This window comes from Carlito syrichta, unplaced genomic scaffold (assembly GCF_000164805.1).
Source record: "Carlito syrichta isolate Samal-C Ts95f unplaced genomic scaffold, Tarsius_syrichta-2.0.1 Scaffold287855, whole genome shotgun sequence".
NCBI lineage: Eukaryota > Metazoa > Chordata > Mammalia > Primates > Tarsiidae > Carlito > Carlito syrichta.
Window position 1 is genome coordinate 341439 of NW_007231951.1, and position 21197 is coordinate 362635.

The 21197-nt window shown below is 40.2% G+C and overlaps 1 protein-coding gene across 1 annotated transcript in view; it reads right to left on the minus strand.

Annotated features, from left to right (window-relative positions):
• The window catches only part of SULF1 (sulfatase 1), a 161750-nt gene extending 140796 nt beyond the window's left edge, over positions 1-20954 (minus strand). The window contains exons 1-2 of the mRNA XM_021709989.1: positions 20515-20954; positions 11793-11887 (exon numbers count right to left, since the gene is read on the minus strand). The gene's annotated coding sequence lies outside the window, so the exon portion shown is untranslated. The remainder of the gene's footprint in view (positions 1-11792; positions 11888-20514) is intronic.
• Between the last annotated feature and the right edge of the window lie 243 nt (positions 20955-21197).

The following is a 21197-nucleotide window of genomic DNA, read 5'->3' on the forward strand; positions in this document are numbered from 1 at the left end:
TACTTTCATCCATGAATGGTTATTACCATTAGGCTTAAAGTTATTGCTGTAGTGTTCTTGTAACTAAAAGAGTGGTCTTTCAGAGTGATACTTTGTAACAAGTTACTTTTAAGAGACATTGATATATGGCTTTTGGTATTATTAATTCATTGTTCCATGGAGTTCTCTCTCTCTCTCTCTCTCTCTCTCTCTCTCTCTCTCTCTCTCTCTCTCTCTCTCTCTCTCGTTGAATACAAGTCTCAATGTTGCCCAGACTGGAATGCAGTGGCATGATCACGACTCACTGTGGCCTCAAACCCCTGGACTCAGGGGATTCTTCTATCTCGGCCTCCAGAGTAGCTGGGACTATTGACGCGTCCACCAAGTCCAGACAATTTTTTTATTTGTTTTTGTAGAAATGAGGTCGTGCTATGTTGCCTAGGCTGGTCTTGAGTGCTCAAGCAATCTTCGTGCCTTGGCCTTCCAAAGTGCTGGGAATACAGGTGTGAGCCACTGTGTACGGCTGAGTTCTTGTCTTTCACAGCAGTTTTATATGTAGCTGGTATCTCTCACTAAACTCTACAAGACAGATGCCAGGCCACAGGCTCTTTCTCAGTATTTAATTCTGATTTCCATAGGAGTCTTTAAGATTTTCAAACACTTAAGCAAATAGAATAAAAATTCTATAAATGATATTTAAAATTTACCACTAGGGGACTGGACCAAGCCAAAGCATGTATGCCTCTTTTTGGCAATTCACCAAGCTTATTACTTTTATTTATTTTTTATATATTTTTTTGAGTTGGAGTCTCACTCTCTCGCCCAGACTGGAGTGCAGTGGCATACTCCTGGCCACCCCAGCATCAACCTGCTGGACTCCGGTGATCATTTCACCTCAGCCTTCCAAGTAGCTGGAACTACAGGTGCGTTCTACCATGCTCAGCTAATTTTTTTTTTTTGAGTTGGAGTCTCACTCCATCGTCCATACTGGAGTGCAGTGGCCGCTCCCGGCCACCGCAGCCTCGATCTGCTGGGGTCCAGCAATCCTTCCGCCTCAGCCTTCCAAGTAGCCGGAACTACAGGCGCGCGCTACCACGCCCGGCTGATTTTTTGATTTATTGTAGAGATGAGGTCTCGCTGCCCAGGTGGGTCTCGAACCCGCAGGCTCAGGCAATCCACTCACCTCAGCCTCCCAAAGGCGCGAGATTACAGGCTGCGCTACCGAGCCCGGCTTTAATTTTTTTTTTTTAATTGTAGAGACAAGTTCTCATCAAGTTGGCCAGTCTGGTCTTGGATCCACAGACTCAGGCAATCTATTCGCCTTGGCCTCCCAAAGTGCTGGGATTACAGACTGAGCCACTGAGTCTGGCCAAAGTTTATTACTTTTAATCCAGAAGTTATGACTTTGTTTTTTAAATTAACAATGAACACTTGTTGTGTACTTAACTATTTATGAAGTACTGTGCTAAGTGCAGTACTGATGAATAATACCCTAGTATCAAAACACACACAATCTAATATGAAGCATAGATACGTAAATGACAGTACAGTGCCAAATATGAAGCATAATTAAGGTATAAAGTCTATGAGCATGCAAGAGAAATACATTCTGGCTATGAGGAAGTTGAGGACTATTTTACAAGGTTACAACATTTTAGCTTTTCATAGAAAGTGGTGAGAGGGCATTCTGGCCTGCCAACTTCAGAGTTCTACCTGTGAAGTATGTCTGAGGGAAGTGTGAGCAGTCTGGAATGTAGTATAGAGAACCCGGGGGTTCCTAGCAGAGACGAAACAAGCTAGGCCAAATCACGAAGGAGGAAAGAATGCCATGTGCTAAGGCCAGGTAAAGGGAAACTAATGCTTCTTGGGTACGTGCTCCCTGCCTAGCCTTGGGCTTGGTGCTCTATACATACCTTCTCTTTGAGTCCCTCACAATGGTACCACAAGGTAAATGCTGTTATACACATTTTACTGAAAAGTAACCAAAGGCCCAAAAGATTATGCAGGTTGGCCAGATTTACAAACTTGTATATGGTGGAGTACCTCCATTGTCTTTTCACAATATTTCTTCTCTCATACTGATGGTTCTTGGATGGTTTTGAAAAGGTTCAAACTGGATTCTTTTCACAATGAGCAGCCACTGCGCTGCTGTTCGTCTCATGCCATGCTAACAATAACCTTTCGTTTTCACTTGGTAGATAGAGGGGAGGGGTGTGGGGCATACAGTATTTGCCCCTGAAGCGCTTCAATTTTTCCTTCAGGGACTTGCCAGCTCTTGGCTTTCCTACAAACTTAACCACAAAGGAAGAGAAGTGAAAAAAACAAACACTAAGTTTGTTATTTTAAGGTCCTATGGCAACATTTGATATGTGATCAGAATTTTTAATTTTATGCCTAAAATGTCTTTTTCAAAAGTATAAAATACAAGCAGAATTAGTGCTCTACGCTGTGTGAAAAATCTCCAGAGTCCCTAGGAAACCTCTCTTCATGAGACTTCTTTTCAGCATTTTCTAAGGATTTTTTTTCTTCTTTCAACAAGGGAATCTTAATAATGGCACAAATAGGAGAGCAGGGTGTGCACAGTGGTTAACCTGGAGCTTTCAAATTCCATCATCATTTGAGCAGCATGGTTAATTACAATTGAAGTTGTAAGAAAAAATCGTCAAATGTACATCATATGCAAACAAAGGATTAAAACACATTTCAAGGGACATGTTATTGTACCTTTGTCCAAACCCATAGAATGAACCACACCAAGAATGAACCCGAATTAAACTATGGATTTTGGGTGAAAATAACATTAGTGTGGGTTCATCAATGGAAACAACCATACCCCTCTGCTGGGGCATGGTCATGATGGGTGATATTGTGCACGTGTAGGGGCAGGCATATGTGGGAAATCTCTGTATCTTCCTCTCAATTTTGCCACAAACCAAAAAATTGCTTTAAAAAATTAAGTCTTAAATAATGCTTTGACAAGGCAGACCTATTTTATTCTTCTTTGGATCTCAGCATTCAGCCCTGTGTGGCTGCACCAAGAGGGAAGACAGATTAGAGTACAAATATCCAGCTTGTTTGGGGATCAGAATCTGCACCTATTGAATCATCGAGACTCCATCAGGAGGATCTTTTTACTGGATTATAGAGATTATTAGTTTTTTGATATTGTTGTTATTTGCCAAAGCATGGTTGGATGGGGGGAAAAATCTGAACCAAAGACTAAACAAATTTAAAGGGAAATCAGACATTAGAAACTGGTTTAAAAAGGTTTTCCATGTGTACATAAGCAGATAATATACTTCCAAAGTACTTTCATAGTCATCATTTCATTTGACTCTCAACAACTGTACATTTTAAGTGTGTACACATAAGGTATTGTTATTGCTATTACATGTGAGACACATGCCTAGGTCCTATTTCTGTCCAGCATCAGGTTCCACAAGGTGGGTGCTATGGCCTGAGACGGTTTCTCCAGAGTGCCTGGTACATTGACTGTGCATGTCTGTGAGTGTACAGAATTCTGGGACAGAGTAACTTTTTTATCTATGTTGTGTGTTACTGGATTTTTGAATTTCTACAAGTAATAAAAATAGTTACTGTGCATAAAGCACTTTCCTAAGTACTAGGAATTGCCTGGCCCTTTATACGAGGTGGGTATCCCTCAAAAACCAGAGTTATCTTTTGGAGGGCGGATCCCTTGTGGTACAGGTTTCCTGGATAGGGTAAGTGTTCTAGGAACCCATTGGCATCACTGTAGCAGCAAGTTTTGTTGTGAGAGGCTGCATTTGGCTTCAGTGTATTTTTTTGGAGATTCTTGCAATGCCTTTGGCCATTTCATGATGAGTGATTTATGAGCACACCAGCCCACACCACGCTTTAGTATTCAGAAGTTTTTGATAAAAAATGGGATGACTCCCTATTCACCCGATCTCACCTTGAGAGATTTTCTGTTTGTTTCTCCGAATGAAAAAAGTTCTCAAAGGAAAATGTTTTACTGATGTGGAAGAGGTGAAACAAAAAACAGCAGAAGCACTAAAAAGGCATCAAGATTGATGAATTCAAAAGCTGTTCTGAGCAGTGGAAAAGCATTTTGATAGGTGGATTGCATTAATGGAGAGTACTTCGAAGGTGACTGAAGTTTAAACATGTAAGAATAAATACACATTTTAAAGTAAATAAATTCTGGTTTTGGGGGGTTCCCCCTAGTACATATGAAATTATCTAATCCTCAGAATGGCTAAATGAAATTGATGTCATTACTGGCTCCTATTTTTCCTATAAGGACACTGAGGCACAAAGAAATTATGTTACACTTAGCAAATGGCATTGTAGGAGTTTAAACTCAGGAATTCAAACTCTGAGTCCAGCAGTCTGACTCCCGATTCTGTATTTCTAACCATTATCCCACACTTTTCTCACAGGTCACTATAAATTCAAAAAAAAAAAAAGAAAAATATTTCCATTTTAAGAAGACAAGTTCACCTTTGCAGGTGATAACTCTAGAACGCCTCTCAAAGCCTCCCTCAGGTAGGAAAGGCTCTTTCTTATATCACGCTGGCATATATCATTGCTTACATTTTCAGACATCCACAAAAGCCAATAGCTCAACTAGTTATAACCAGGTAATGCATGGTCTTACTACTACATGAGTCAGGGAGAAAAAAAAAAATCAATGTTTTGACAGTCAGAATTATTGTCTGCCACATTTAGAGGTTGGTGTCACTAGAACAGTTGTTCAAACATGAATACACAAGTCATGCCATACAATCTCTGTCTTAGTATTTCCACAGCCAGAAAGTTCTTTAACCTAAATGGACTTTCAAATGAGAAATGTAAACTACATTCCTCTCCTTTCACCCAGAAGGGACATTTCAGCACTTACAATCTGCTAAGCTGACACTGTATGTGACATTTGAAAGAAACTCCTCTATAAATCAACGCTTGGGGGTGGAAAAGGCAACAAGAAAATTGAATATTTCTGAGGGAAAGGCAGTCTTGTGACAGGCACTGACAGTGAGCAGAGGGATGTCATTTTTTTGTCTCTGGCCTCTCTCTGGGGGATCCAGATAATGGAAATTTCTCAACCATTTTAGAGCATGACAGGAGCCAATCAACAAATATTAAAAGCAGTAGCACCCATTTCAAGTGAGTTAATCTTATACATCTTTTATTTCTAATCATAAAGATGATTTGGAGTCAACCCTTAACTGAATTCCAACAACTAAAAGTGTCGAATACAGTACATGCTAATTTTTTTCCCATCTCTATTTTCAATGCTTAAGCCACTAAAGGTTTTTCATTCAATTTTATGTTTATTTTTTATTTTGTAATGAACTGAATTAATCACATAGCTATAATCCTAATGCTTCTTTAGCCTTCCTTCTTTGCGAAAACATTTTTGAATTTTTGCCAGCCATCAAAAACATGCACATTGGGAATAGTTTACTGGCAGACAGAGACATCAAACTAAAAGGATAATGAGGGAGAAATAAGGTGATAAGGATAGCATGGTATGATGGGAACTAATGATCACCATGCAATACCTAAGCCTTTAGATGTGACAACAACAACAACAATAGGTTGTGCTTGAGTGGCTTCTTATGTCTGTTCCCCCTAAAGTGCTTTTACATACTTTATGCTATATTTACCACATCCCAGCAAGGGAAGTGGGACAAGTACATTCTAATTTTGTAGAAAGTTACGGAGTAAATACAATGCCTAAAACTAGAGTCAGTCCCTTGACTCTCAGTATAGTGTTCTTTGAAGAGAAGAATCTTGTGGCTCATTATAGTACGGCATACTTATATGCCGTACTATAGATGCTCAAAATATCTGCAACCCTTTTGGCATAGCACTGACTATACTGAATGGCTGCTGATCCTTCACTCCGGACCACTGTGTACCTCTGAGAATCATCATGCCTGTGCACTCCCAAGAGTACAGTAGGATGGAGTTAATCTCCTGGAGTAGTCATACTTCAAGCCATAAATCAATACAGTTTTTAATGCAGAAAATGCATCAAATCATTTTTTGGCAAAAATGTAAAAACCAGTCATTTGAAAATTAATTTTATGGTGAATTTCATTCAAAGAAGCCATGATACACTTATTTGCCTTATAAATAGGGTTTTACTCAAAATAACACCTACATTTTAAACACTGATGTCTACCGATTATAGATATTGGACTTAGATATCTTTAAAGGCTACTAAAACATAAATAGAAAAACTTGGGAACTTCTGACGGTGCTGGCCATTTGTTTGGAAATATTGTAGTTACTTTTTATTTTCAATTAATTATCCTCTCTCAAAGATCCTATAGCTGAATTACCCTCTATTTAAAAATAAAGGTGCCAGAAATCACTGAAGTTCACTTTAGAATCTGCCAAAAAAGAACACCTTCAAAATGTGCTCCTTTTCAGTTGATAGCCACAATTTAAAGCAGTTTTTAAATATATTTGTCCCATATACATTACAACTTCCCCTATGCCCTAAATTATGGCAAATGTTCCCTAGTAATACGAGAGCAAAATCATAAAACAAATATGGCTTCCCACTGTAACTCATTTTTTTTTACATTTTCCTGTAGTCTACAAAAGAGATAAGGATCTTGTCGCTCAGTAAATGCATACACTTGAACACCAGTGGTTTATCGAAAATGAACATTGTTTTTTGCAAATTCTTTAAGCTGCAGATGCTAATGTAAAAAAACTTATAGTTTATTAATTGTAATATTATAAATATTTGTGCAGCAAAAGCACCCTAAAAAAAGTTTCAGCCAATGGCTTATTTGTTGTAAGCTTTATTAATGCCACACTGACAGAATCTTAGTAACAGGATTTGACCCCACCACCTAATTATTCCAGAAATGGCTTCTTAGAAAGTCTGCCCTTCATTTATAATTATGATGCACTCTTGTGAAATCTAAGCAGATAAATGCGGTCAAATTAGGACGCCACTGAGAGAAGGAACCTAAAACTGAATATATTTGCCGCTGGAACTAGGAATTCAACTCAAGATCAACACAGATCAAATGTGTCCCCTGTAAGCAGAATTAATCAGCCCTATAAATGCTCTAACATGGTACAAGGCAGTATTTTTCTCAGGAAGTGACTTCCTGAAACTTTCTACTGAGGAATATATTCCATCTTAATTTCAATATGCCATCCAAAATTATCCTACAAAAAAAGGACACAGATTTAAAACATCTGGCCTGATACCAAATTGTACAATTACATTCTGCTTCTTTGAATTCACTGTGTTGTAAGAATCCAGACACTTTTTTTAATCTTAAACTGTGGAATGGTGATCTTATATTAATGTTGTTAGCCCACTGTGGGCCATTTCAGCACTGGGTGAAAAATTATCTTCTTACCTGTCTAAAGGTGTCTAGGGGAACAGCTTCATGTGAGCAGGGGCCCTTAGATCCCCCTGAAAAGCATCATGGTGGAGTAAAGTCTCAAACCAACTTGTGGTTCTTGGCATAGAACAGGATCATTGTTGTGTGACCTGATTTCATTTCAGCGACTGTCTCAGTAGAGAATGACATCATCCCATTCTTTTTCCTTGATCTCCACTTGTGAATGTCCCCCAACCCTCACCTTCATTATAATTAAACTGCTTCCCCCTGCCAGGGGAAGAGCTATTTTCCTCTTAACTTCCTGCCGGAATGTATCATTATGGCAAGAGCAAAGGATTCTTCTTGGGTCAGTCAACATCCCTGCAGTTTGCTTCCTCACCATATCAGACAAAGCACTATTTTATTGGAAGCTGAAGCATATTTGACAGGGCCATCTGCTGGGACAGGTCTCAGTCAGATGAGAATAGAGAGGGACCAGCCAAAGATGGCATAGTCTGATAGGCACAATGTTTCTCATTCAATTGAAGTTTGGTATTTTCTTTAACTATAGACTCATGGGCTTTGAGGATTGTGGCATGAAAAGATCCATATAGCTATGTGCATACATGTGTGCAAATTTGTGTGCTTATACATACTAACACTTGCTTACTGTTCAGATTTGTATTGAAAACTCACATGTGACAGTATTTAGTCTCAAGCAGATAAAAGGATGATGCAGAATATGACACCATTTAAAAAGTAGCCGGGCTCGGTGGCTCAGCCTGTAATCCCGCGCCTTTGGGAGGCTGAGGTGAGTGGATTGCCTGAGCCCGCGGGTTTGAGACCCGCCTGGGCAGCGAGACCTCATCTCTACAATAAATAAAAAAATCAGCCGGGCGTGGTAGCACATGCCTGTAGTTCCGGCTACTCGGAAGGCTGAGGCGGAAGGATCGCTGGAGCCCAGCAGGTCGAGGCTGCGGTGGCCAGGAGCGGCCACTGCACTCCAGTCTGGGCGACAGAGTGAGACTCCAACTCAAAAAAATAAAATAAAATAAAATAAATAAAAAGTGAAAAAAGCAATGAGAGTATATATTCTTCATGTTTCCAATTATGTAAAATATTAAGTAGTACTCTATAAAAATGCTGCATTTGGGGTCAAAAATAGTTAAATAGAAGAGATTTTCTATGATTCCACTTACTACATATTCATATAAAAAAGACTGAATAGCCGAACACGGTGGCTCAAGCCTGTAATGCCAGCACTTTGGGAGGCTGAGGCGAGAGAATTACCTGAGCCCAGGGGCTTGAGACCAGCCTGGGCAACTTGATGAGACCTCATCTCTACAATAAATCAAAAAATTAGCTGGGCTTCATGGCACATGCCGGTAGTTCCAGCTACTTGGAGGGCTGAGGTGGAAGGATAGCCTGAGACCAGCAAATCAAGGCTGCAGTGGCCGTGAGTGTGCCACTGTACTCCAGCCTGCGTGACAGAGTAAGATTCCAACTCAAAAAAAAAAAAAAAGACTGATTGTCTTTTTGTATGTGTGTGGGTTTTTTTTTTTAACTCTTTAAAAAATTCATATCAGGCAACTTTTACATGGTTTTACAACAAATATGTAATTTTAAATGACTTGGTATTCTATTGAGATTTTATTTATGAGAAATGTTTCAAGATTAGTTAGGATGATCCCAAAGGAAAAGAGCCTGCTTTTTGGCACCCCTAGATTCAGCTTTTTGTATTCTGTAGCAAACTTTAACTACTTATTAGATACTAAGACAAAGATAATTTTAGAAGTTTTTAGGGTTCGTGTCTAATTCTAATTCCTCATAAAGATGTCATTAACTACTGTGGACAATTTTAAAAATCATTTAAGTTTAAATTAATGTATTAAATTTAACTTAAATAATTAAACTAATATTAAAAAGTAAAGTTCCAAGGAGGCACAGCTAAAGCATACTTATAATAAAATTTTTCATCCCAAATAGGGCTAGGAAAAGTCTTAATTTTCTTACAAACAACATAGTTGCTATTGTATGTTATCCTATCTGTGTGCACCATTCCTCATCCAACAGTGCAATATTAGAGTCCAGAAGGTATAATAATGGTCATTCATATTTTGGCAGGTGTATTTTAAGTTGAAAACCAGGCTTCACAAAAAAAGAAGCCATCTGTTCCACAGGTGTGAACATTCTTGATGAGAACCCTCAAAATCTCCCCCAAGCTGTGAAATTTAATTGTCCTTTTGGTGTCTTATTATATGTCAATAAAACACATCTTTCCTCGGAACAGGAGATCATCTGGCAATCTGATAGACAGGAGATGCTTGGGTAGCCTCCGAGATTTGCTTATATCTCCCGATTCTGTTTCTTGGGTTATGTATTTTGTGGGTGATGCCAAGGTCAATAAACTACAGGCATGCAGTTCTCAAAGCTGGAAAAATATTAAGTGAAATAACTTTATACACAGATGGCATGAGCAGAGAGGCTATCAAAAATGCACAGGGCAGTGTTCTGAAACCCTAAGGTCCAATAAAGTGGTCCTTATTATATAAAACTGACTATCTGAACACATACAAAAAGGACCCATTTTTTGGTACAAAATTTCCTTGATGAAAGGATTGTGGCTATATGAATACAATGCAGTGATGGAAAGCGACTCAGCTACTTGTCTAATCCACCTTAATGATGGGGTTGGGTGAGGAGGGGCAGAGATCTCTGAAGCTAGCAGCTTGTCAAATATTAAATTGGAATTTTCCAACCCAAGGATGGAAAAAGCAGACTGAAGCCAGCTCTCATAGGGAGTCCCCAGATTTTTAAGAAATAAGTGCCTCGTGTTAAATTTGAACAAATGACTCTAATTGATTCAATATTAAACACATTTCTGTTTTCCCATAATAAGGAGATGCTGAGAAACAAAAAGGATATAATGCTTTATATGGTGAATTACCCATTAAGGAAAGAAAAATGTAAAATGGATGACTATATAACTTGACATTCCAGAAAAGTGACCTCTTCATAGCACAAAATAAACTAAGACAGATGCTTTGAGAAATCAAGTCTTCGGTGACCTCTTGGGAAGATACAGGGTGACCTCTAGTATTAATCGCTTTTCAGCCTTTACAGCGAATTCTGAATGGTATGATAGCAAAAGCCAGCTTCTTTCTTTTTCACAGAAAAATGAATGCATCGGTTAGATGTTCACACACACACACACACACACACACACACACACACACACACGTTTGGCAGATTGACTCAAGAAGATAAAGAACTCTATGAAGTTTCAGTTCTGTTCACTGAACTTATTCCTAAACAGGTTATCATTTTTAGTTTCAGTTTTGGAATATTTTCCTCTCCTATTAAAGTTTTGAAGAAAGGAGATCTAACTTCCAACTTGTCTTCTCTTACTGTTGATTCAGCTTGTTTATGACAAGCATCTGATACAGTGTAGTAATCAGCAATTAGTGGTAATACCCCAGACCATCTGCAGACAAAGCTATTTTTATAGAAAAACTGCTGACACTCATGATTTTATGGCAAGAAACTAACTCCAGTCTCCAATACACGTCCACCATCCCTCTTCTTCACTTATCATTGGTAGAATGCAGACAAAATGTTTAATTCCATAAATACAGTATTATTAAGGGAAGCTCAAAAGAAAAACATAAAATTGAGGCTTTGTTTTTGTGTGGCGTCCATAAACTTTTTGATCATTAGAGAACCTATTCCAAGTCAATCTAGGCCAACAGAAGGCTTAGCATAAAAATCAAGCAAAAAGCAATGATTTTGAACAGTGACAATTTAAAACCAAGAGGAGCTCAATAGTGTCCACTGCATTCGTTTTGGTTAGGGTCAGAGGGGAGCAACCCCGAGAAAAGACATTTGAGAAAAGACACATGAAGGTGGGTGACTAAGCTCATATGAACCCAACTCTCAAGACTGTTTCTGCAATCAAGGTCACATTGCCAAGGTGGATCTTCATAACCTTTCCTGGCCCCACTAACACTCTTGGTACTAATATTGATCTGGCCAAGACAAAAGACTGTGAAGGCATACTGCGAATAACTCAGGTGACATCTGAACGGTTTTTCACTCCTGACTCTGTGGAGTACATTGTGGATGACTGAGAGTGGCTGACCTGCCACACTGCCCCCTAATTCTTCTAAGCTTCCTTCTTGAACAGCTCATAGTATGCTAATGAGTCATATAATTGTGTAGCCATTTTTCAGATTTTTTTTTACATTCCCGAGGACTGATTTCATGACATGAGGACAGATTTCTGCCAGCTGTAGGGCGCCTCTGAGCTCTCAGTCGAGAAGAAGGAGAATGTGACAGAAAGGTGTCACCATGGCCTCCTCACTTTCTGCTAGTTCTTACGACTCCCCATTCATGAAACGTTCCCCTGTTCAAGTGGCATTGCGTGCTCAGGTGGCCCTTGGCTTAATTAAGCAAGAGATAAAAATTTGATATGAGTACCTTTGAAGATTTTCTGCAATTATTCTGTCTTGAATAACCTGCATGTCATTTGGCAGATTCACCTTCTTTAGATGATGGTAGGTGGTCGTCAGCACCTACAATAGAGAAGAGCCACAGTGCCATCAGTTGCATTTTATTAGTAATTTTTCCCTTCTTTCAGATGTTGCCCTTTGACAGTCTCAAAAGAAGATATCATTAGGAATAATATTCTCCAAATTTCATCCAGGCTGATTTTCTTACAATCACTTGCAAGAGTCTTTGAAGTATCATGGGTGATTCAGTCCTTTTGTACAAGTTTCATTTTAACCCCCTCTTCATCAAAGGAGAGACTTTCCATTAGATTCACTTCATATTATTCTTTGAATAGATGTCATAGAACCAATAAAAAAGAGTTTCTTTTCAAAAGTTTACAAAGTGTTCCAAGTTTAAAGGTTGAATGATGTCTAATTTCAGGTTAGGAGGCCTAGTTTAAGAGAACATGCGTTGAATCAAATTCTCTTAAAGCTGCTGTAAGCTATTATTTGATGAGCAGCAAAGAAAATATTTACAGGTGGTTAAATTTATTTATATTCCGAATTTATGACAGTTGAAAAATATAAGTGGCTAAAATAAATTTAGATACTTTGATTAGGAGGAAACACTCATTTTAAAACTTTAAGTACTAGACAAAACAATCTTGCCACCATGAATAGCACGTTTACACATTATATGCAAGTGTGAAATGATACAAGATAGAAGTGGAAAGAATACAAGATAGAATAAGGAAGCAGCACATCCTATTTAACAGCTCAAAGTTTCCTTTGTGTAAAAAAATTTATCTTCTTCATGTAAATATGAATATTCCATAAAACATTGTGCTTGGAGCCTTCTTATTTTTCCACTGGTGGATACAGTTGTACGTAGGAATACGTAAGGGGGGACCTCAGAGGTAACGAGTGTGGATTATTTGCCTCAACAGACCTGGAATCTCCTCTTGTGCTGAACTGTCCTTGGTGAGTCAGGTTAACTGCAGGCAGTCCCAGGTTCTTTGGTATGTTCTAGAAGCATCACCCCTGCCATAAGCCTGCTGCAGCAGTGCCTCCCTGGAGCCAGCCTGGAGTTGCAGGGTTCATTTTCCTCCCACGTCACCCTTATCATATCTCTTTCCACTCCAGACAGCAGGAAAACTTCTCCACCACTTGCTATCATCTGGCACACCCCACCCATTAGGCTCTAGGCCACTCCCCTCCCTGTGCTTCTCATTCTGGGAGCTGGGAAGTTCTGGAAGAACTTTTTCTTTCTTTGAGTCAGGGTCTTACTTTGTGCCCAGGCTGGAGGGCAGTGGCACTGTCACAGATCACTGCAGCCTTGACCTCCTGGACTCAGGTGCTCCTTCCACCTCAGCCTCATGAGAAGCTGGAACTACGGGCACGTGCCACCATGCCTGGCTGATTTTTTTTTTTTTTTGGTACTGACAAGTTCTCACTATGTTGTCCAGGTTGGTCTTGAACTTCTGGGCTCTAGCAATTCTCTTGCACCGGGTTTCCCAAAGTACTGAGATTACAGGCATGAGCCACTGTGCCCAGCCCTTGGGGGAACTTTTATATCCTGTTTCCACATCTCTGATAATATCATAAAGTATTATAAGCATCATTCAGATGTCCACCTTTTAGATGTGTTCTGAGAGGACATACACATGTTCATGCTTATAATTATGCGCACATCTCATGATCGCCTGAAGTAAAAGTTGACATTAAAAAATGATGCCAAAAGTAGCTGCCAGCGGTCATAGCCTAATTGTGGAAATAACAACAGTTGTCCTGAAATTGTTCTGAATATGCTACTGGGCATATTCTAACTCTGGAATTGGATGCCTGATCCAGGCGACAGCATTCACTGACTATGTGGCCTTGGTGCCTTACTTAACTTCTCCATACCTCAGTGTTTTCTTCCAAGTGGGGATGAGAAATGGTATCTATCTCATAGGATTGATGTGACAATTACATGTGGGGAGTCACCACACCCATATAATTTTTAAACTTTTCTGTTGAGACAAGGTCTAGCTGTTGCCTAGGCTGGTCTTCAACTCCTGAGCTCAAGCAATCCTCTTGCCTCGGCCTCTCACAATGCTAGGATTAAAGGCATGAGCCACTGCCCCCAGCCTAAAAACAAATTTATTTTTTAGTTTTAGCAAAATGGCATCATCTGGCAAATAAAATAAATATTAATTATAATATTGTTGGTTTACAGTTTTGCTTACATTTCATGAGACTGATTTTGGATTTCTAATGCTATAAATATAATTACGTCAATGTGTATTTATAGCTATGCAAGCATAAAGCAACTTGTACCTAGGGATATTTTTTTGTACTTAATTCAGTAACATTTTAGTAGATAAGAATGTCAGTCAATCCTGGAGCTCCAGGGTCCTTTGCTCAGGTTGAGACAAGCAGCTTGAGAGCCCCACCTGTACAGCCTTCCCAAGGTCCGACCCAGGAAATGTCCACTCCCAGAACGTTTCCATCCCTGCTTTTTTTTACCTGAAGAAGTCTGCTTTCTTCCCTTCCACATATTAAAATTCTAAGCTCCCCCACTCTGGGATCAGCTGAAATCTCATTTTCTGACAACCTCAATTTTCATTACTCCCTCTCACCAGAACTCCTACTGCACTTAAAACCTGCGCCACCCAGCGCAGCACGTCGTTGTACAGTCTCTGCCACTGTCGCTGTGGCCTACATGGATGATGGTCTTGTCTCTCCAAGCGGGTTTTAAGGTCCCTCTGAATGAGGGTTGTGTCTAGGGCTTTGTCTCCATCTTATGGCTTCACGATGTGGCCCCAGTAACTACCAGATGGTGACTGAGCTCACTGTATAGTCAGGGTTCGAGTCACCGATGGATCTTTGGTTTATTTTAGAAATTATTCAAGTTTTGGTTAAAAATATCTAATATAAGACCCTGAATGCTTCCTCAAGCAAGAGCAAATTTTTGGCCCACGGTCCTGAAGCTGAGTCATACACCCCTAAACCGACCAGTGAACCAGGGGTCTAGCTGTGGGTCATTTTGTCTTTTTCTTAAAACTCAGACCAATGATATTTTTCTGTCATCAATGACTTTGTGACTGTGTGTGTGTGTGTGTGTGTGTGTGTGTGTGTGTGTGTGTGTGTGTGTGCAGGGAGAGAGAGAGAAAGAGAGAGATAGAGACAGAAGAAGAGGGAGAGGTAGGGAGAGAGATGACGAGGAGGGATGAGAGAAAGAGAGATAGAGAGACAGAGACTGACAGGACAGAGAGAGACAGAAGGAGAGAGAGAGGGAGAGGGAGGGAGGAATGTGGAGAGAGGGGGGAAGAGAGGGAAGAAGGGAATGCCGCTCATGAGTGTTCCTAAAATGAAGGGCTAAGGGTAAGGCTGGAAGACCTCCAAAATCCCTTCTTGCTCTAAAATTCTATAAAGTGTTGGCACATATGGCCATTAATTTGACATTACCATCTACAAATAAGTGTGGGTGTGTGCCAGAATTTCACCTGTTGATAATATGTCGGGAAGTTAAGCTTGATCGTTTAACAGCTGCACTTTAAGAGTTTGGCTTGGCGTCGCTCTCTGTGTTAGTGTGTTATTGCACTTAGCACTTAGGAATCCATGTTATAAAGCAACTAGATGATTGAACTGAACCCTCTTGGCTTCCTCAGTTGTTCAGAGACCGAGCTGCATTTCCTGGCTCTCCAACTTCGTAAACTCATCAGATTTTGCTGCAGAGAAATGTCATTAAAATAACACTAGCACCATTCATAGTTAGTGAAATGCTGAGACAGTTAACTGATATTTTAAAACGGTGAGTCGGAGGTGTTTTTCTATACTGTACACATCCACACGTGGAGACAGACGTGTACGGTAAATGTGTATTTTTCTGATGTAGTTGTCCTTTAATTGTCTCGTGAAAGTGGGTTTGGTCTTGTTGTTGAAGTGCATTGTGCCTTTGCTCCCTCACCTTGGAAAGTAATCACTGGTTCCAAACTGCATTCCCAAAGGGGTTGTTGGAAGGTCCAAAACGTGCTTGTTAGGGAACTTGCGCTGAGCCACGCAAATCTTGCCATCGTGGATGGTGCATGCATGTGGGACTATTACTTCATGCACGATGACATGAGACCAGAAAACATGTGAGCAGGAAGCCAAACCCAAAAGAGAGCTGGGGAGCATCCAGCTTTCCGTGGAGCACAAAAATGAAGCAAAAGCCAGCAAGATTCTGGACTCAGGTGTCTGGGGGACTACACATCTGCGACCCATCCACTCTTCAAACACTGCGGAGGCAGGCACAGTGGCCCTGGCAGGACCCAGTCAGGAGTAAATCATTATGTCAGCAGACCCAAAAAGATCGTGAGGGTGGAGCATTTGCTTATGAGCCAAGATTAGATGGCTTGAGTAATGTAAATGTGGAATGACCGGCACCGTCTATGGAAGCTCAGTATAGTCTTCATACTTTCAATTGCACTAGTGGGAATTTTCTCAAATATATCTTGCTGCTGTTTTAAATAATAAGCTTTCCCATGATGCAAACTCATCTGATTCTAAAGTATATATTTGGTGATTATTTTGCATAACTGAGATGTTAACAGTTCCTTTTTGGGACTCTTCAAATTTTTTTTAACAGCAAAAGCATTTTAGCAAAAATAGAAATGTTTTTCATCATTTCAAAAGTCAAAGATGATCTCTGAAGTTTGGTAAATTCTGAGGCGAGTCATCAGAAGTTGGATGAAATTCAGATGACAATACTTATCTTTCCAATAAGTGATAAAGACTCTTCATATTTAGAGGTGAAAATAACTTCTTAAATCTGTTTTTAAATGTGTTGATACAGTCTACCTACTAGGAAGAAATATTATCCGGCTTTGCAAGACTAGCCATAAAGTCTGGGGCTAAGCCCCTTTCGTAATAAATGGCATTTGCTCTGATGTGTTCAGGTAGGGTAAGAGCTCTGAAATCCAGGAAATCCGATAGAGGCTTTGCCATAGAAGATTAAGTGCTGAGCAGAGAAGGGTGAAAGGGTATAAGAAAACCAAGGTTATCAAGTAATCAGACCCCAAGATTTAAAAAGTCACAGCTTCCTGTCTACTAATCAAATTGATTTCTATTCATTCGAAATGTTAAAATTCTTCCAGTTGTCATCTTTTAAAAGTTCACAAATGCTACCCGCCCCTTCTTTCCAATTAAGCACTGTTCAAGAATATGGGAAGAACTTTCTGGTCACACTGAAGAAGGACAACATGACAGTAGACTAAACAATGGCCAAGTAAGAAATGACCTTCTTTGCTTAAGTCTTTGAGTCTTCGTTTAAGGGAAGTGAAAAAAAATCTCTGCTAAGGGAAGGGCTTGTTTTTGATGAGTAAGTATTAATTCTTTGGGAATATGTGCTTTTTATAAGTAAGTATTCTACTAGCCTGTAGATTTTTTTTTTTTAAGTCTCTGCTCATTTCTGAAGTCTCAGAGGAAGTAAAAATTACTCTTTTCGAGGGTAGACATAGCTGTTGCAGGATGGCCCTGGTCATGGACTTACTGTCGAAAAGTTAATGGGATAACAATCCACAGGACAGCAGGAACTCGAGATAAAGGTCTGAGCCCAGCGAGCCCAGATAGTGATGTTTCATGGAAGCATTAGAACATAACAGGGAGAGTTCAGTCTTTATGTTTCTCCTAGAAATTTCAAAGAGAAAAATCAAGCCATTTTTTTAAGGAGAAGGAGGTGTCACCATATTGCCTTGTTGGGAGAACATGCACTATTCACAGTGCACTATAGCCTCTGACTCCCGGGCTCAAGCAATCCTCCGGCCTCAGCCTCCCAAGTAGCTGGTGTGTGCCACCACATCTGGCTGGCAATTGTATGCATTTTTAAAAACTGCTTGTTATTTTTACTTAATGTTGTAGTCTAACCTCTCACAGACAGTTTAACCCAGTATTATTCCAATCAACTCAATTTTCTTCTATCAACCTGCACCTCCTCGTTTCATGGCATTCCATTATAGCTACCCAGTAACCCAAGCCCCGACATTTCCTTTCCTTCCATTCCCTTTATCTAGTTCCAAGTCAGGAATGTTCTACCTTCCAAATATCTCTGGAATCTGTGCCCTATTGTCTACCTGCACTGCCCAAGCCCTCGGCATTTCTCACTAAATCAATAGTCTCCTACCGGTGGCCCAGTTGATAGTATTGCTCGCCTCAGGCTTTTGCAGGCTTTTGCCCGCACTTCATAAGGGACACTAGATGAGCTACATAAAATCTTTCTATTTTCTTTTTATTGAATTTTCCTTAACTAAATAACTAGAATGGAGATAAAAACCTTTCTAAAGCTTCAATCCCATCTGCTCCCTGCCTTCTCAACCTCGTGCAAAGAAGTCCTTCTGTGTCTTTTCATTGATTAAAGAGTGATCCAGAAAATGAGTGAAGGAGCTTGATTGTTGCAAACACATAACACAAATAGTCCCTTGAACCAAACAATGTCTTAGTGATGTAGTGGATTTATATTTGGGCCCAAGCTTCTTTTCTCAACGTGAGTCAGTAAAACAAACTGCGGATCAGAGGCTGGTCCTTGGATGAGTTTGTTTTGCTGGAGTTAATAGGACCAAACACCTCAGCGTGAAGCACCATGATGCTGATGGTTGGGCCCCTCCAGCCCCCCCCCCCCCCCCCAGATTCAACACTCTAGCACCTTTTGATCCATTTCCTGTTCCTGGGCTTTCTTATAGCTCCTGCTCTCCAGGGCTCTGTTCTTCCTAATGCCCTTCCGCCCCCTACTAAGCAGTGAAAACTCAGACAACCAATGTCACCTCTGAAAAGTTCTTTGACTTTGACAAGGCAGACATAAGCACTCTGGCAGGATCTTACTCTTATTCATCTTTGTATCACTAGTGCTTAGCACAGTATGCAGTACATAGTAGATGCTCAATAAATGGATGAATGGATCGAAAGATGAAAAAACAGAGTAAATGGAAAAGCCTGAAAATGGACGGAAACACCATGATTTTCAGACTTTGTGCTAGATATTTTACACACATTATTTACTTTTAGTTCTTTCCACAGTCCTTTCTTTGAGGTTAGTAGTACTGGCCTTATTTGATACTTGTGAAACCTGAAGCTGAAAATCTTAGAGATCTTGCCGCTGGTCATATAACCAGATAATGGTCAAACCATGTCTCAAATCCAGATCTCATCAAAGTTTGTGTTCTTTCTACTATGATATGCCTTTGAGGCTAAGGTTGGGATTATGTGCTGATCTTTGTAATCAAGTTAGCTAGAGTATAGAATTTAGTGTTGAAAGATCACTTTTACATTTGATCATAAAAGCAACTAGGCTCCAATCTTATTTTCAACTCTAATTATGCCTTAGAATTTCTAGAAAATTCTAAGTGAAAATGTCATTTAAAGCAAATCTTAAAAATAAACAATTTGTAATGTTTCCCATGTTTGTTAGTAAATGATGAGTAAATAACTCTATTGTAACCTGAAACTTAATATAATATTTCTCCACTTGATCCATTTTGGACATTATATTATCATGTAAGATGATGAGTATTAGATATATATAACAAATATAAGAGTTCAAGATAATTAAATAAATTTGTATATACACACTAAAATATATGTACTATATATGGCTCTCACATTTGTTTGTCTAAAGATAAAGAAACTCAACCTTGATGAATTAATCACAGCACTTATGATATAAAAAGTGAGTAGCCTTGCTTTTCTACATTATTACCAATTTATATTGCACCAGGAATATTAAGACAATATATTTCCATAACTCATAGTATATCAAGTTATGATAATGATTTTATAAATGCAAATTGCATACTGAACCCCCAAAATTGTACAATTACCCAAAATAGAACTTTTTCCCTGGCTTGCTCAATTAGCAAATTACAGTTTCACTTCTTTGTGGAAAAGGCAATTTCTCTAAGCAATGAGCATCAATCTAGAGAAGAATACTTTATTAATCCAGCATTCTTTACAGAAACATAGTTTCATAACAGGGCTTTGGGATTTGCCTGTGCTTAAAAAATTGGTGCTCATGTTTCTTTAATATTGGAACCTTCAGCTATGCCGTGAAAAGTTTAATAAAAACTCACATGTCCACTGCAGTTAGTGTTTTTTACAGTTTACACAAGCCACTACAAGTTTCAAGTCTATGCTGAAAGATGGGATTTATTTCATAGTGTGAAAAGAAACTTTCAACGATTACATCCGACTGAAATTGTGAGTACCCAGGGCAAAGGAACTGAAGACCAAAGTTGCACCGTTTCTCGCTTCCTAACAAGCCAGGTGAATAACCAGGGCTCCTCTCTAGGGCGAGGAGGATAAGGGGGTGTGTGTGTGTGTGTGTGTGTGTGTGTGTGTGTGTGTGTGTGTGTGTGTGTGTCTCCTCTCTAGGGCGAGGAGGATAAGGGTGTGTGTGTGTGTGTGTACAGCCAGACATGACCAGCCAGGAATGCCATGAAAGTGACCAATTTCAGCACCTCGCCTGGGTACTATTTTGTTAAGTGAATTAATTATCCACAGAAACCACTTTCTCCTCCTATTTTAGTTAGGAGGGACCGAATTGGGTGGAGGACTTTGGCCCCAAACACACTTTTCCATCATCTAAGGATCTGAATGAGGAAAATGACTCTAATGAATAAACAATATGAAACGTACAAGGCCAGGAAGGAAAGTTTGTCTTCTTTCTTTTTAAAGCAAAAGCAGAGCATCATACTTACCAAAGCCGCCTTCAAAGTCTTCTCTAGAGAAAAAGCTCTGGGAACAGGGAGGAGGCAGAGGCGCAGAGATAAGGTGACAGCGGGACTTCCTTCCTCCAGAGGGGGAGAGTCATGCTCCTTATCTTCCCTGACCTCCGAGCTGCGCCGGGAACCAGGAAGGCCTGGCCTCTGATCTTGGCTGCCCTCCCTGCTGGCCTCTGCGCCTGGGGGTTCCCAATTGCCGATAAAGCCGCCCCGGCCTGACACCGGCCCCAAGATTCATTAGGGACTGTCTGCGAAGTGCTTGCAAGATGAAGACGGTTATATAAGCCCGCGTATTATCATCATCACACACCCCCATAAAACCAACGCTGTCAGACAAACAAAGGGCAGTTCCAAGAAGAGGAGGAGCAGAGGCAGAAGTTACACTGGGGGTGAATTTCGGGACATGCTGAACTGATGGGGGGGGCGGGGAGGCAACTCAATATGTGCATGCAAACCTCGGCAAACAAACAGTGAGCTGCAGCTGGCCGGCCGGGCAGGGAGGAGGGCGGTGGAAGGGGAGTCGGGGTTTCCAGGCATGCGGTTCCGGCTCCCCGGAGCACCCGGCACAGTAGCTGCCTGTGGCAGGATGGAGTGGATGAGGAAGATGTGGTATTTGGAAAGCCAGGCGTTCCAGAGACCAAGTGCTTAGTAAACACTGA